Source organism: Ictidomys tridecemlineatus, chromosome 16 (genome assembly GCF_052094955.1).
Source record: "Ictidomys tridecemlineatus isolate mIctTri1 chromosome 16, mIctTri1.hap1, whole genome shotgun sequence".
In the NCBI taxonomy this organism is placed as follows: Eukaryota; Metazoa; Chordata; class Mammalia; order Rodentia; family Sciuridae; genus Ictidomys; species Ictidomys tridecemlineatus.
Genome location: NC_135492.1, coordinates 29,185,596 through 29,204,191, shown reverse-complemented (window position 1 = coordinate 29,204,191; position 18,596 = coordinate 29,185,596). Strand labels below are relative to the sequence as shown.

General features: G+C 33.1%; 1 pseudogene; it reads left to right on the top strand.

The window, feature by feature from the left end:
* The window catches only part of LOC144371404 (uncharacterized), a 93,664-nt pseudogene that overhangs the window by 35,735 nt on the left and 39,333 nt on the right, over positions 1-18,596 (top strand).

Genomic DNA, 18,596 nt, shown 5'->3' with positions numbered 1-18,596 from the left:
CACCAAATGCATTGTATCTCAGTCAGTTTCTTTCTTTCTTTCTTTCTTTCTTTCTTTCTTTCTTTCTTTCTTTCTTTCTTTCTTTCTTTCTTTCTTTCTTTCTTTCTTTCTTTCCTCTTTCTTTCTTTTTTTCTAGAGGTTTTTTAGATCATGATTTTTTATGGGTTTTATTATTTTTTAAATACATTACAACAGTGGAATGCATTACAATCATTATTTCACATAGAGCACAATTTTTCATGTTTCAAATTTTCATGAACTTTGTATAAAGATGTCCATCACATTCCATCATCCTTGCTAATCTCCTGTGTCTTCCCTTTCCCATCCACCCCTCTGCCCTATTTAGAATTTATCTATTCCTCCCATGCTCCCCTTCCCTAACCCACTATGATTCAGCCTCCTTATATCAGAGAAAATATTTGGCATTTTTTGGGAGGAGATTGGCTGACTTCACTTAGCATTATCTTCTCCAACTCCATCCATTTACATGCAAGTGCCGTGATTTTGTTCTTTTTTAATGATGAGTAATATTCCATTGTATATATAAGCCACATTTTATTTTATCCAGTCATCCACTGAAGGGCATCTATGTTGACTCCATAGTTTAGATATTGTGAATTGTGCTGCTATAAACATTGACCTGGCTGTTTCTCTGTAGTGTGCTCTTTTTGTTTCTTGGTATAGTCTGAGAAGAGAAATAGTTGAGTCAAATGGTGGTTCCATTCCCAGATTTCCAAGGAATCTCCATACTCATTTCAAAATTGGCTGCACCAGTTTGCAGTCCCACCAGCAATGCATGAGTGTACCTTTCCCTCACATCTTTGCGAACACTTACTCTTGTTTGTCTTCCTAATATCTGCCCTTCTGACTGGAATGAGATGGTATCTTAGAGTGGTTTTAATTTGAATTTCTCTGATTGCTAGAGATGATGAACATTTTTTATATAATTGTTGATTGATTGTATATTCTCTTCTCAGAAGTGTTTTTTCAGCTTCTTGGCCCATTTATTGATTGGATTATTTTTAGGTGTTAAGACGTTTGAGTTCTTTATATACCCTAGAAAATAGTGCTCTATCTGATGAATGTGGGGTAAAAATTGCTCTCAGAGTGTAGGCTCTCTATTCTATTGGGGTTTTTTTTGATAAAAATCTTTAGTTTCAATCCATCACATGTGTTGATTCTTGCTTTTAATTCCTGTGCTATAGGAGTGTTATTAAGGAAGTTGTAGCCTAATCCCACATTATGGAGATAAGGCCTACTTTATCTTCTATTTGGAGAGTCTCTGGTTTAATTCCTAGATCCTTGATCCATTTTGAGTTAACTTTTATGCATAGTGAGAGAGAGGGATTCAATTTTATTTTGCTGCATATGGATTTCCAGTTTTCCCAGAACCATTTGTTGAAGATGCTATCTTTTTTCCAGTGCATATTTTTAGCACCTTTGTCTAATATAAGATAATTGTGGTTTTGTGGGTTGGTCTGTGTGTCCTGTACTCTGGGCTATTGGTCTACCAGCCTGTTTTGATGCCAGTACCATGCTGTTCTTATTACTGTGGCTCTGTAGTATAGTTTAAGGTCTGGTATAGCAATGCTACCTTCCTCCCTTTTCCTGCTAAGGATTGCTTTAGCTCTTCTGAGTCTCTTATTTTTCCAGATAAATTTCACAATTGCTTTTCTATTTCTAAGAGGAATGCCATTGGGATTTTGATCAGAATTGCATTAAATCTGTAGAGTGCTTTTGGTAGTAGGACCATTTTGATAATATTAATTCTGCCTATTCAAGATCAAGTTAAATCTTTCCATCTTCTAAGGTCTTTGATTTATCTTTAGTGTTTCATAGTTTTCATTGTATAGATCCTTCACCTCTTGTTGATTCCCAAGTATTGTTTTTTATTGAGGATTATGTGAATGGGGTAGTTTTGCTCATTTCTCTCTCAGAGGATTTGTCACTGATATACAGAAATGCCTTTGATTTACGGTTGTTGATTTTATATCCTGCTACTTTGCTGAATTATAGTTCTAGAAGTTTTCTAGTGGAGTTTTTGAGTCATCTAGGTACAGAATCATATCATCAGCAAATACTACTAGGTTAGGTTCATCTTTTCCTATATTTATTCTTTAATTTCTTTCATCTGTCTAATTGCTCTGTCAAGTGTTTCAAGAACTATATTGAATAGAAGGGGTGAGAGAGGGAATCCCTGTCTTGTTTCTGATGTTAGAGGGAATGCCTTCAGTTTTTCTCCATTTAGAATGATGTTGGCCTGAGGCATGGCATAAATAGCCTTTTAAATGTTGACATAAGTTCCTGTTATCCCTAGATTTTATAGTGTTTTGAACATGAAGAAGTGCTGTGTTTTGTCAAATATTTTTTCTGCATTTGTTGAGATGATCATAAGTTTATTATCTTTAAATCTACTGATGTGATGAATTACATTTATTGATATCTGTATGTTGAACCAACCTTGCATCCCTGGGATGAATCCCACTTGATCATGATGAACCATCTTTTTGATATGTTTTTTGTATTTGATTTGCCAGAATTTTATTCAGAATTTTTGCTTCTGCTTTTTAGAGGTATTGGTCTGAAGTATACTTTCTTTTCTGTGTTTGTCTGATTTTATAATCAAGGAGATATTGGCCTTATAGAGTGAGTTTAGAAGTGCTCCCTCTTTTTAAATTTCACGGAATAATTTGAGGAGTTTTGGTGTTAGTTCTTCTTTGAAGGTCTTGTATCTATTGAGTCCTGGGCTTTATTTATTTATTTATTTTTGTTGGTAGGCTTTTGATGATGTCTTCTATTTCATTGCTTGAAAATAATCTGTTTAACTTACTCAGTTTGTGTAAGTCACATGATTCTAGACATTTGTTGATGACTTCAATATTTTCTGTTTTATTGCAGTACAAATTTTCAAAATAATTTCTAATTATCGTCTCTATGTCTCTAATGTTCATGGTGATATTTCCTTTTTCATCATGGATTTTAGTAATTAGAGTATTTCTCTCCTGCTCTATATCATGGATAAGGTTTTATCAAATGTATTTGTTTTTCAAAGAGCCAACTTTTCATTTTGAAAATTTTAAAAAAATTTAAAATATATGGCAGCACAATATATTACAATTCTTATTACACATATACAGCACAATTTTCATATATCTGTATATAAAGTAGGTTGAAATCAATTCATGTGTTCATACGTGTACTTTGGATAATGATGTCTATTATATTCCACCATTCTGACTAATCCCTTTCCCCTCGCTATTCCTCCCACCACTCTGCCCAAAATAAAATTCATCTATTTTTCCCATGCTTCCCCTCCCTATCCTGCTATGAATCACCCTCCTTATATTAGAGAAAACATTCAGCATTTGTTATTTGGGTTTGGCTAACTTAGCATTATCTTCTCCAATGCCATCCATTTACCTGCAAATGCCATGATTTCATTTTCTTTTATTGCTGAGTAATATTCCATTGTGTACAAATGCAATGTTTTCTTTATCCATTCATCCACTAAAGGGCATCTATGTTGGCTCCACAGTTTAACTCTTGTGAATTGTGCTGCTAAAAACACTGTGACTGTGTCTCTACTATGCTGATTTTAAGTCCTTTAGGTGTAGACTGGGGAGTGGGATAGCTGGATCAAATGTTGGTACCATTCCCAGTAACTTTGTCAATTTTTATTTGCTTCTTTTGTTCCAATTTCATTGATCTCAGCTCTGATTTTAATTCTTTTCTGTCCTTTACTTCTTTTGGAGTTGATTAATTGTTTTTCCTAGGGCTTTGAGATGTAATTTTAGGTCATTTATTTGACTTTTTATTTTTTTAAGGAATAAACTCCATGCAATGAACTTTCCTGTTAGTAATGCCTTCATAGTGTCCCAGAGATTTTTATATGTTGTATCTGTGTCCTCATTCACCTCTAAGAATTTTTAAATCTCCTCTTTGATGTTTTCTGCAACAAATTGTTCCTTCACTAGCATATTATTTAGTCTCCAGGTGTTGGAGTAGCTTCTATTTTTATCATTGTTTTCTAATTTCATTCCATTATGATCTGATAGAATGCAGGGTAGTATCCTTTCTTTTCTGTATTGCTTAGAGTTCCTTTTTGGCATGACATATGGTCTATTTTAGAGAAAGATCCATTTGCTGCTGAGAAGAAAGTGTCTTCACCTGTTGAAGGATGAAATAGTCTATGTATGCCAGTTAAATCTAAGTTATTGATTGTTTTATTGAGTTCTATACTTTCTGTCTGGGTATTGTTTGGACGATCAATCCAGTGGTAAAACAGGTGTGTTAAAGTCACCCAGAATTATTGTCTTGTGGTCTACTTGGCCCTTAAACTTTAAAAGAGTCTGTTTGAACATAGATTCTCTATTTATTTGAAGGTGTATATGTTTATAATTGTTCTGTCTTGTTGGTGTATAGTTCCTTTAAGCAGTATGTAGTGTCCTTCTTTATTCCTTTTGATTAACTTTCACTTGAAGTCAACATTATTTTATATAAGAATGGAAACCCCTGCTAGCCTCCACATTTCATGTGAGTGGTATGTGTTTTAATATTTATTTTTTGTAAATGGACACAATACCTTTATTATTTAGTTTTATTTGGTGCTGAGGATCAAATACAGGACCTCACATGTGCTAGGCTAGTGCTCTACCACTGAGCCCCAGCCCCAGCCTGAGCAATATATTTTTTTCCAACCTGTCACATTTAGTCTCTGGGTGTCTTTTCCTATGAGATGAGTCTCTTGGAGGCAGCATATTGTTTGTCTTTTTAATCAAATCTGCCTGTCTTTTTATTGCTAAGTTGGAACTAAACTTTCAGGGTTATTATTGAGACAACATATGTATTCTCAGTTATTTTTGTTTATTTTTGGTATCTAACTAAGTCAGTTTCTCTTTGATAGGTTTTTCCTTTAGAGTTATACTACCCTTTTCTGATTTTTTATTGTTGTTCATTTCCTCCTCATGGAATATTTTGCTAAGGATGTTCTGTAGTGCAGGTTTCTGGTTGTAAATTTATTTAAATTTGTGTATGATGGAAGGTTTTTATTTTGTCATAAAATAAAATGTGAATTGAAATCCGATTGCTAATCAAAATTTAATTTTGCTGGGTATGCTTCTTGGTTGGCATCCATTTCTTTTAGAGCTTGGTTTATACTGTTGCAGGATCTTGTAGATTGCAGGGTCTCAGTTCAGAAATCAGAGATCCTGATTGGTTTTCCCAATATGTAATTTGATTCCTTTCTCTTGTGGCTTTTGAAATGCTCTGCTCCTCCTGCATGCTAGGTGTTTTCATTATTATGTGTGTTGGTGTAAACCTGTAGTGATCTTTTTCATTTGGTGTCCTATATGATCCTTGTATTTGATTTTTCAATTCACTCTACATGTTTGGAAATTTTTTCTGGTATTATTTCATTGAATAGATTGTCCATTTCTGTAGATTAGACCTCTATGCCTTCGTCTATCCCAATAGTTGTTAAATTTGGCCTTTTCATATTATTTCACAATTCTTGAATCTTCTGCTCATGGTTTTTTACCATCTTCACTGGGGTCAACTTTATTTTTTCAAGATTATATATTTTGCCTTCAATGTCAGAGGTTCTTTCTTCCATGTGATTTATTCTGTTGGAGATGCTTCCTATTGAGTTCTTAATTTGGTTTACTGTTTCTTTCATTTCAAGGATCTTTGTTTTGTTGGTTTTTTTTCAAAATCTCTATCTCCTTATTGAAGGAATCTTTTGCTTTCTGTATTTACTTATGTAACTCTTTTTCAAAATGATCCTTTGCTGCCTGTATTTGCTCTCATATCATCCTTTAATTCACAGAAAATTATGTACCTTCTACCATTTATCCTGCTATTCTGACCATGGATTCTAATAATGTAGCATCTTTTTTTGAGGCACATTCTTTCTTGGTTTCTCAGGTTTTTCATGCATCTTCCTTTCCATCCCTGTGTTTTAAAAATATATAGCCATGTAGGCTTATAGTGTCCCCAATGGGTTTCAATACCTTTCTTATTAAAAATTTATTTATTAAATACACAACAATAGTGGAATGCATTACATTCTTATTACATACATAGAGCACAATTTTTGTATCTCTGTATAGAAAGTATATTCATGCTAATTAATGCCATTATATATGTACTCATTTTTTTTCTGCAATACAACTCTTAATACCCATATATATCACAATTTTTCATATCTCTGGTTGTATATAAGGTATGTTGGCACCAAATTGGGCCTTCATACATGTACTTTAGATAATGTTGTCATCACATTCCACAATCACTGCTAATTCCCTGCCTCATCCCCTCCCCTGCCACCCGTCTGCCCTATGTAGAATTCATCTATTCCTCCTAAGCTCCCCCTCCCTACCCCACTATAGTCAGCCTTCTTATATCAGAGAAACCATTCAACATTTATTTTTTGGGTATTCCTCACTTCACTCTTTAATACCATCCATTTACCTCCAATTGCCATGATTTTATTATTGCTGAGTAAAATTGCATTGTGTATATATGCCCCATATTTTTATCCAGTCATCCACTGAAGGGCATCTGGGTTTTCTCAACAGTTTTCTATTCTGCATTGTGCTGCTATAAACATTGACATGGCTATGACCCTATAGTATGCTGTTTTCAAGTCCTTTGAGAATAGTCTGAGAAGAGTAATAGTGGGGTCAAATGATGTTTTCAATCCCAAATTTCAAAGAAATCTCTATACAGTTTTCCATGTTGTTTGCACCAATTTGCAGTCCCACTAGCAGTGTATTAGTGTGACTTTTCCCCCAAATACTTGCCAACACTTGTTGTTTGTCTTTATGACTGGAGTGAGATGATATCTTAGAGTGGTTTTGATTTGCATTTCTCTAATTGCAAGAGATGATGAACTTTTTGAAAAAATATTTGTTGATTGATTCTACATCCTTTTCTGAGAAGTGTCAGGTCCTTGGCCAATTTGTTGATTGGATTATTGGGTTTCTTCTTGCTTAGCATTTTTAGTTCTTTATATACTAGATATTAGTTCTCTATCTGATGTGTGAGGGTTAAAAATCTACTCCCAGGATGTAGGCTCTCTGTTCACCTCAGATTTTATTTTCTGAGAAGAAAATTTTTAGTTTGAATCCATCCCATTTGTTGATTCTTGTTTATAATTTTTGTGCTATAGGCATCTTATTAAGAAAGTTTGGGTGGCCTAGCCCCATGTGATGAAGATTATGGCCTACTTCTTCTTTTATTAGATGCAGAGTCTCCGGTTTAAATCCTAGGTCGTTGATCCAATTTGAGTTGAGTTTTTTGCATGGTGAGAGATAGGGTATTAATTTCATTTTTTTGAAAATGGATTTCCAGTTTTCCCAGCACCGTTTGTTGAAGAGGAAATCTTTTCTCCAATGCATGTTCTTGGCAACATTGTCTAATGTAAGATAATTGTAATATTGTGAGTTAGTCTGTGTTTCCTCTATTCTGTACCATTGGTCTAGTAGCTTGTTTTACTGCCAATACTATGCTGTTTTTGTTACTCTTACTCTGTAGTATAGTTTAAGGTCTGGTATAGTGATACCACCTTCTTTGCTCTTCCTGCTTATAATTGCTTTAGCTATTCTGGGATTCTTATTTTTCGAGATGAATTTCATGATTGCTTTTTCTATTTCTATGAGAAATGTCATTGGGATTTTGATCAGAATTGCATTAAATCTGTACAGTGCTTTAGGTTGTATGCTCGTTTTGATAATATTAATTCTGCCTATGCAAGAGTAAGGTAGATCTTTCCATCTTCTAAGGTCTTCTTTGATTTCTTTATTTAGGGTTCTGTAGGTTTCCTTGTATAGATCTTTCACCTCTTTCATTAAGTTGATTCCCAAGTATCTTATGTTTTCTTTTTTTGAAGTTACTGTAAATGGGATAGATTTTCTTATTTCCTTCTTGAGGCTGTGACACTGATATACAAAAAGGCCTTTTTTAAAATATGTGTTAATTTTATATTCTGTTGCTTTGCTGAATTCATTTTTAGTTCTAGAAGTTTTCTGGTGGTGCTTTTATGGTCTTCTAGTTATAGAATCATATTTTCAGAAAATAGTGCTAATTTAAGTTCTTTACCTGTAGTTATTCCTTTAATTTCTTTCATCTGTCTAATTGCTCTGGCCAGTGTTTCAAGAAATATTTTGAATAGAAATGGTGAGAGAGCGCACCCCTGTCTTGATCCAGTTTTTAGAGGGAATGCCTTTAGTTTTTCTCCCTTTAGAATGATGTTGGCCTTAGGCTTAATGTAGAGAGCCAGTATGATGTTGAGGTATGTTCCTGTTATCTCTAGTTTTTCTAATTTTTTGAACATGAAAAGGTGCTGTGTTTTGTCAAATGGTTTTTCTGTGTCTCTTGAGATGATCATATGATTCTTATTTTTAAGTCTATTGATGTGATGAATTACCTTTATTGATTTCTATATGTTGAACCAACCCTATATTCCTGCACAAACCCCACTTGATCTTGGTGCATGAGCTTTTTTAATATGTTTTTGTGTTTAATTTGGCAGAATTTTATTCAGAATTTTTGCATCTATGTTCATTAGAGATATTGGCCTGAAGTTTTTTTTCTTTTATTTGTCCCTGCCTGGTTTGGGGATTAGGGTGATATTGGTCTCATTGAACGAGTTTGGAAGTGCTGCTTCTTTCTGTATTTTCTGAAATAAATTGAAGAATATTGGTATTTTGAATTTCTTCTTTAAAGGTCTTGTTTAACTCGGCAGTGTATAGATCTGGGCCTGGGCTTTTCTTGGTTGATAAGCTTCTGATGGCATCTTGTATTTCATCATTTAATACTGGTTTTTTTAAATTTTGTATGTCTTCCTGATTTAATCTGGCATATCATATGACTTAAGAAATTTGTAGATGCTTTGTATGTCTTCTATGTTATTGGGGTATACATTTTCAAGATAATGTCTAAATATCCTCTCTATTTCTGTAGTGTCTGTTGGGATATTGCCTTTTTCATCATGTATGCTGGTAATTTGAATTTTCTCTCTCTTTGTCTTCATTAGCATAGGGTCTGTCAGAGAACCAACTTTTTGTCAAGGTTTAATTGTTTCTTTTAATTCAATTTCAGTTCTAATTTCAATTATTTCTTGCCTTCTACTGCTTTTGCTGTTGATTTGTTTTTCTAGGGCATTGAGATGAAGTATGAGATTAATTATTGACTTTTTCTTCTTTAAAGAATGAACTCCATGCAACGAAGTTTTCTCCTACTACTGCTTTCATAGTGTCCAAGAGATTTTGATATGTTGTGTCTATGAACTTGTTTACCTCTAAGAATTTTTTAATCTCCTCTTTGAAGTCTTCTTTAACCCATTGTTCATTCCATTGTACCAAATTGATTCACTCGTTGAACTGCTTATAGAACTTGAAATATTACAAGTTAGTCTTTTCACGAGGTGGAAGTGTCACTTTACCTGTCTCCAAACATTAATATTTTATAAATATTTTACACATTGGGAATGTGTCATGGATGATACTTGAAACTAATTGAATTGGGGATCTCAATCTATCTCATGGATAGAAAGCAGGGAGAATAGGAACCACAGTGTTTTCAAAAGCTTTTTTACCAGTCTTTTTGTCTCCCTTGTGCACAATCACCTTATGAGAATATCTCTGAAAAGTCTGATCTGCATCTGGAATTTCTGCCAAATTTCACATTCACTGATGGCAGAAAAGTAAAAAGTTGGGCTTTTATTCATTGCTTGGATTATGGTATATATCCTTTACTTCACTCTGGTATGGAATATATATACTTTTTTTGGACTCATGTATTTTCCTCTGAATTAGATAATGCAAAGTATCTTATTACATAATTAAATTCACTCTCCTACATGACAGTCAGTTCTACTAACTCTTAATTCATATTAAAAACTGAATAATGGTTTGGTCCATGTTCTATTTATCTAACAATTTTTATTTCAGGAGCCATTGACATTTGGGGATGTCGCTATTGATTTCTCTGAGGAGGAATGGAAATTTCTGGATTCTGCTCAGCAGAATTTATATAGAGAAGTGATGTTGGAGAACTACAGCAACCTAGTCTTTGTGGGTGAGCATAACTTTCCTTCAAAATTCCTAATTATCATTATTTAGTTTTCTTCCCTTGAAGTATATCTTTTGGGAACTTCTCCACAAGAATGTGTTGCAGATTTATGCTTTCAATAAAGAAGATGGGGTAGTTCTTGGTGCTGACAAGACAATGTTAATGATGTTTATTTTCACCATTAATGTTTTATTTTAGTGGCAAGATATATATTTTTCACTTGAAATATGGTTGACTTAGAGGAATGCAATGATGTCAAATCCTGTGGCCCGCATATAGCAGAGGACATAGTTGAGGTAGGGGAGGCAGCCTATATTCAAAAAGGTTCATTGAGACATTATCCAGCAGAAAATATTTTCGAGAAGCTTTGAATTCTTTCTCTTGTTATCAGAAAAACTTGTCCTGTGTTTTGTGCTTTAAAATTATGTAGTATCCTGCTTTTTCTTCAGTAATGTCTCCATACATTCAAATAAACAACAAAACACTCCCCTTGCCTTGTGAGTGTAAATATTATCTGACAGCTCTTCCATAATTTTAAAAATATTTTTAGTTGTTAATGAATTTTTTATTTATCCATATATGGTTCTGAGAATTGAACCCAGGGCCTCACTCATGCTAGGAAAGCTCTCTAACACTACTCTACAACTCCAGCCCTTCTTCCATTATTTGCAGGAAAGTTTTGCACATTTCTGGAGACCTCTAGGTCCACCCATTGTAATACCTTATTATCATAAGTCAGTTTCTCTAATCTTATTTGTACATTTTTTCACTAAAAATTCCTTATTAGGGTTTTGTATGATATGTGTAATGGATTTTCTGTGAAATTATCTGCCATGGAATGAATGTCAAGTTGAACAAAGATTGCTGTTTCGAGAGATGGTGTAAGTTTTATATGAGTTAGAGGATTTGTAAAATAATACATTGGTAGATATTTACAATTTTATTGTTTTTTTTTTTTTAATTGTATACAGTATGTTCTCTCTTAAGGACTGGGTTTTCTCATATCAGTTAATTGCTTTACAAACTAAGATATGTATGATTCATGTTTGTATTGCCAATAATATTATATGTGCTTTTGCTTGTATAAATATTAAGCCTCTTTTGTCCATGACTTTTGTATTTTATCTTGATTGGCTTTTGATTCTGCCCGTGTACATAGAAATTGAAGTTTTCTATGTATAAGTGTAATGGGGATTGATGGCAGTGATACTCTCATGCGGAACTACACCCCAAGCTTTTTTTACCTCATATTTGGAGAGAGGTTCTCACTAAGTTATTGAGGATATTTTGAATTTGCAATTCACTTGCCTCAGACTTCCTAGTAGCTGAGATTACATGCATGCCCATCATTTGTATATGGATGAGCTTGTTCTTATTTATAGGATAAAGATCACATTATTTTAAATATAGCTTTGAGAAATGTTGCAATTCTCTTTATCTATTAATTTGCATTGTAATCAAAACCACAAAATAAAACTTACTGTCTCCAAAATTTTAAATATACATTTCAGTAACATTAATTCAATTTTTCATGCAATAGATCTCTAAAAAGTTTAAATCTCAAAAAAAAAATAAAGAATGCTTAGAAAGCAATGGCTCATTTCTGTCATCTCATCACAAAACTATTCTCTTTTGTTCAGAAAGCTGCTTCTTTAGTTTACAGATGTTTTCACGTTCTAGAATTCTGCAGTATTTTTTCTGTTACATATCAGTTAACCTAGTATACATACATTTTGTAAAATATATAATTAGAATAAATTCTTTGACTTCAAAGTTCTATAGTTTCTATATTCCAATATGGCTCATCATTCTTTTCAAGGGATATTTGGTTTGTGTTCCCCATGATGGCTCTGTTTAATAACAATCTAACTACACTAGTGTGCAATGTTTTTAATTTGCTATTGATGTGAGGGCTTTTTGCCACACTCACTAAGAACTCCGTTTACCTGACTCCATGTTTGCATTTACAATTGAATGCTGTAACTTTTAATATATTATTTTAGCAGGGAAATAGTCTTATTTGTATTTAGGGGGATATTTATACAATTTAAAGGATGGATTTGTCTGCAAAAATTTTTTATAACAATAGAATGTTAACGAATACTACATGGAGCCTCTTGTTAACTTTAAATACTATAAAAATCTTTAAATTTAATCTTTCAATTTTGAACAACAGCATGCCCAAGAGTGTTCAATAAACTGACACATATTTAGGGATTTTTGAAAATCCCTACCACTTTTGACTTCAAATATTTATTCCATGTTCGTTACAAAATGACTATCACTTAAATTTATATTAACCTTTGTTTTAATATATAAAATTGATCTAACCAGCATAATATCCCAGTTGTGATAAAGAACAGGGATTCTATAAGTCTATAGTAGTTTCAAAATATTTTCAAAGTCTTATGCTTTGCAATTACCATTTTGCTTCACTGTATTTCCCTTTTCAGTAAGTGGGGATTAATGTCTCTTAGCATGACAGTGATTCTTTGTTTTTATTCAACCCTCTCAGTGTTTTTGTTGTGTGCTTGGGAAGTATGAAGTACGTAGTGAATGTATTTACTCTTAATTCAGAACCTAGGAATAGGGTCCTTTTCTCTCTTTTGCGTCTTTTCAAAGTTATTTTTAATTTAAAACGTCTTCTATGTCCTATAACTATCTTAAAGTATGTTTTGTGTACTATAATTTAGACAGCCAAAGTTTTGTTCAACTACTTTTGTATTTGTTATTATTATATCTCTTTGCTTTCAGTATGTGTGTGTTCTTAGATTTAGAGTATCCTGTAGACTATCTACAATTGCAATATTTAGAGTGAATTAAGATATCTAAGTTTTGTTTTAATCAGAATTCTGTAATATTGCATTTGCCAACAAAAAAGTCTAAAAATGGAGAATCTCCTACTCATACTGTATGAGTATCAACTTGACTTCACTTTATTAAAAAACTGAATATATTTATGTGTCCTTTTAAAATCATATTTTTGTTACAGTTATATATGCCTACTAACAGTATTGTTGGTATGCTTTTTTCTTTCAAATTTTATTTCAAAATTACATGTTTGGAGACCTGTCATTACAATAAAATATTATTATTTTTGCCATGAAATCTTTAAAATTTTATATGACTTATGATGCTGTGCACTTACATTTTATTATGAAAGATTACCTTTAGTACTTTTTGGAGAACAGATCCAGTGTTGATGAATAGTGTGTATATTTTTACATGTTTAAAGTCTTCATTTTCCTTCTCTTTTGAAAGGTAGTAGCTGTGAATATAATTTCTTGGTTGATAATTTTATTCTTTCATCCCTTGAATATAGATAGACTTGAATTCCTTCCTGTGTTGTGAAGATTGGACTAAGGATTTCACAATTATATAGTTACACATTTCTAGGTGACCCTTCTTTTTCTCTTGGATGCTCTCAGTATCCTGGGTTTTTAAACATGGATTTACAACCTACTTTAATCTTTACAACTTGTAGAAAACTGAGCTGCTTGGATGTTTCATTTTTCCTATTTTCTGAGGTGTGTTTATTTGTACTGGAAAGAGAACTTAAGGGCGATTTAGCATTTTGCATTTTTTACTTTGTCTGGCCTTCAAATTTTGATGCTCTAGCTCAACCTCCTATGTTGCTATGTACAACCACCCCTGACTCTTTCAGACCTTTTCTAAAGAAAGTCTTTCAACATACATTTTCTGCTTATTACTATTAACAATTCTTGACTAATTTTTATTCTGTTTTTTGTGTGTTGGTTTAGTTCAGTAAATTTCTTTTAAGTGATAATTGACTATTTCTTTTGAGTGATTCATAACTTTGCTTACAGTTGATTTAGCCATGTTTTTTTCTGTTGGTAAGCAGGGACCCCTTTTTGAACAGTCTTCAAATATTCACATGTTTCATATTTTTATATTTTAATGAAACAGAAGAAAGTTGGTAGATTTTGAAAATATATTCTGAAAGAGGAAACTCTTTGTGTAACACAATGGATTTTTCTCTACTATATTACTCTTCATTGTAATGTACTCATCTTGAATACTGTGAACATAAAGATGATTAGGAAAATTTTCAAAGTAATTTTCTGTGTGTATTTTTATTTGATATATATATATTACTAGAGTAATGATAGACTTGGATTTAATAATCCACACCTCTGCTGATGTTATTTTTTGCTGTAATTTTTTAGGTCTACAAAATACACTCAGCCCAGTTCAGTAAATAAACATGTTTGTTATTTTTATTTATTACAGCCATGACTTCTCATCATCATCGACAAATTTTCCCAGAGCAGGGAATAAATGAGAGAGAGGGAAGATATGGAAAGTGCGACTTTGACTATTTACAACCAAAAAAACAATGGGAAAATATAGGTGAGAGTAAAGTTCAAAAATTGTATTATAATAGACAAAATCAATCAGTAGTCCCTATTTATGATAAAAAAATTTTGGTCAAAAGACACCAGAGAAAATTAATATCTGAAAAAATTTCAATGTATTCCAATTATTTTGAGGAGTTTTATATGTCTTTAAGAATAAATCCACAGCCATTTTTGAACTGAAAGACAATGTGGAAAATTTGAAATCTAGTCCATGCATCAGTTTTCAACTTGGCCAATTATAAAAGTAGCACTAATTTAAAATTCCAGTCAAATATTTGCACAGAAAAGATATTTCTAAAAGTGATTCTTTTGGGAGTTTCTTTATAAAATATCCATTTTTCTGAAACAAAAAAATAATTTCTGCTTGTGCCCAAATGGACAATATTAAAAATTGTAGAAAAGTTTCTACTTCCCCACTATAGCTTAATGACAATTCTGATACAGATTTCTGGAAAGTGCACTATATAGATAATGCTATAAGTAACACAATAAGCCATGTCTCTACCCTGAGTAATGACCAGTGTATTTTCCTTGGTGATAAAATTTATGAATATAGAGAAATCCTAATCCTTTTCTAAAAAAAATTTACCAAGATGACCATGTAGGAAAGTCTTGCTTTAGTGATCAAAAACTATTATTCATTAAAATATTCTTAGGCAAGACAAAACCTGCAAGTGTAAAATATGTGAAAGGGCTCTTAACCACAGTGCAAAGCTTGCTTGATACAAGAAAATTTATAGGGAAAGACAGCCCCATATGTATAGAAGATATTCAGCAGGCAAATGCTTTGATATATTTTTTAAACACAGCACTGATAGTGATAAATTCCACAAATTTAAAGACTGTAAAAGAACTTTTAGTGAAAAGTTATAACTTGTTAAGTAACAGAGGATTTATACTGAAGGAGAGACCTGTAAATGTAAAAAGTGTGTGAAAGCCTTAAAGTGTTTTTCACCCTTACTGAACACCAAAAAATTTAATCTGCAGAGAAGACCTACCAATGTGAAGAATGCAATGCACTCAAGAACATTACTCAACATCACAGTGTTTGTACAGGAGATATGCCATGCAAATGCAAAGAATGTGACAAAACTTCTAATACAAGCTCCAATCTTATTTGTCACCAGTGGACACACCCTGGAGTAATGCCCTACATATGTAAACAATTTTGCAAAGGTTTCAGTCAAAAACCAAGCCTTAAAAATTACCAGAGCATTTATACGGGAGAGAAGCCCTACATTTGTAAAGTGTGTGACAAAAGTTTTAATACAAACTCACAGCTTAATCAACACAACAGGATTCATACTGGAGAGACGCCCTACAAATGTAAAGTATGTGGCAAGAGTTTCAGTCAAAAATCATCAGTTACTCAGCACCAGCGAATCCACACTGGAGACAAGCCCTACAAATGTAATGTGTGTGGCAAGAGTTTTAATATAAACTCGAATCTTAATCTCCACAACATTATTCATACTGGAGAGAGGCACTACAAATGTACAGTGAGTGGCAAGAGTTTTAATACTAACTCAAATCTTGATAGCCACAACAGGATTCATACTAGAGAGAAGCCCTACAAATGTAAAGTGTGTGGCAAGAGTTTCAGTCAAAAATCATCAGTTACTCGGCACCAGCGAATCCACACTGGAGAGAAGCCCTACAAATGTAAAGTGTGTGGCAAGGGTTTTAATATATACTCAAATCTTCATCGCCACAACAGGATTCATACTGGAGAGAAGCCCTACAATTGTAATGTGTGTGGCAAGAGTTTTAGTCAAATATCATCACTTACTCAGCACCACCGAATCCACACTGGAGAGAAGCCCTACAAATGTAAAGAGTGTGCCAAAGCGTTTAATAGCACATCACAGCTTAATTGTCACAAAAGGATTCATACAGGAGAGAAGCCCTACAAATGTAAAGTGTGTGGCAAGAGTTTTAATCACATATCATCACTTACTCAGCACCAGCGAATCCACACAGGAGAGAAGCCCTACAAATGTAAAATGTGTGGCAAGAGTTTCAGTCAAAAATCATCACTTACTCAGCACCTAAGAATCCACACTGGAGAGAAGCCCTACAAATGTAGAGAATGTGGAAATGATTTTAATCAACAATCATCACTTACTCGACACCAGAGAACCCATACTAGAGAGAAGTCTTATAAATGTGAATAATGGCAAAGCTTTTAATATTGAAGATCACATCTTAGTAACATTATAGATTTTATACTGGAGAGAAGTTTTACAATGAAAACATTGCATCAGTGGCTTTGAGGATGAGTCAACAGTTATTTCACAGTAGTTCAACACTATTTCACACCAGAGACATGATAGCACAGAAATCATATAAATTTAAAATAGGTGAAAGAGTCTCCAATAGTTGTTAACAGCCTACTCAGCACCTCAGAATTCATACGAGTGAGAGAACATGGGAAAAAATTTTTGCAAAGCTTTTGGCCATTGATCAAACATTTTTAAAACACTGGAGGATTTATAGCATATGGAAACCCAAAGAATGTGTCCAAGACTGTATTCAAATTTTCAACATTTTTTAATTTCTGACCTCATATCTGTACCAAATGTGGAGTAGCATTTGTCCAAAGTGTGTACCTTAAATAACAGCAAAATATTTACAAAAACATCTTGACAAATATAAAGATTGTAGTAAGTTTCTTATGTATAGCCCATTCCTTGAAGTATTGGGGACCTAGGTGGAAAAAAGAATCATTTAAATGTAGAAAATGGGTAATTGCTTTGGACATTTGCTGAAAATTTTCTTAACATTTTTAGCTGGTATTGCAGAAATAAGAAAATACAAGTATAGAATTGTGCATCCCTAAAAGAATATAATTTTAGTATAAATCAACAATTACTAAAGAGTCTCATTTTTCACAACTGGAGAAATAATAATACTCAGAGTTGATTATTTCAGAAGTCTCTTAAGATTTATATGAAATTTAAAATTTAAATTTTTAAGAGTCTCTTAAACTTAGGGGCACTTAATCAGTAAACCACATCCTCAGATTTTTTTCTTTTATATTTAGAGACAGGTTTTGCTAAGTTGTATAGGTCCTCACTAAGTTATGGAACCTGACTTTGAACTTGCAAAGCTTCTCACATCTCTAGGGTAACGGCATGGTCCACCATGCCCGTTTTACATAGCATTTTTACTTGTATTTCATTACAGATGCAATTTGATACTAAATAAAGTGTGGATTTCTTAATGTAAACCTTGTCATGCATTTAATGATGTTATTAGGTCACACATCTCCCACGAATCACTTTGCTAATGGATCGATGCAATAGTAAAACATTCTATTGTGTAAATAATGCTATAACGTCTCCATTAATTATTTCATATGTTTAATCAAGTATTATTTGGAGAATATTATTTATGTAAATTATATACTCTCTTGTATGTAATTTTGGGAAAATTAAGAAAGTTATACGAAGGACCTAGGGATACTAAAATAATGCCCAGATATCCCAAGTTTTCATCATAAGGTTAACATTTCACCTTATAGACTAGCAGTACTCCCCTAAGGGATCTACAACTCCAGAGAGTTATACAAGCTCCCAATCAAGGAGAGGAGAAAGACCCAAGAGACTAGGATCCAAGGTGTGTATTCAGGAAATAAAGGAGGGTTGCTGAAGGGGGAAAGAGTCTTAATGTTTCCTTGGAAATCCACATGGTCCATAGGCCCATCCTGACTCTTGGACTAAAGAAACCATGCAATTCCTCATGAATTCTATGACTTTTATCACTGAGGTGACTATACTCCCATCTAGTGTAGGAAAAACATCATAATTTGGGACCACTTCTTTAGTTTTGCATACCCAGACAAAAGTGTAACTAGAAACATGTAAAATGATGACTGTAAAAAGAGAAAGACATACTATAGGAGCATTTATGCCCCCACATTTTACATCTTATTATATATTTTCATTTTATAGACCCTTTGGTTCTACTAAATAATTTACAATATGTTTCTTATACTTATTGGATTATACAATAGATAGCATGTGTCATGGTCTTCCAGAACCCTCTGCAACCCAGTAATTATAAGATACTATAAAGTAACCTTGTCCCTCCTCAGATCTTATAGCTCCAAGAGCCCATGACAGCACACAGAGAGAAACACAATTT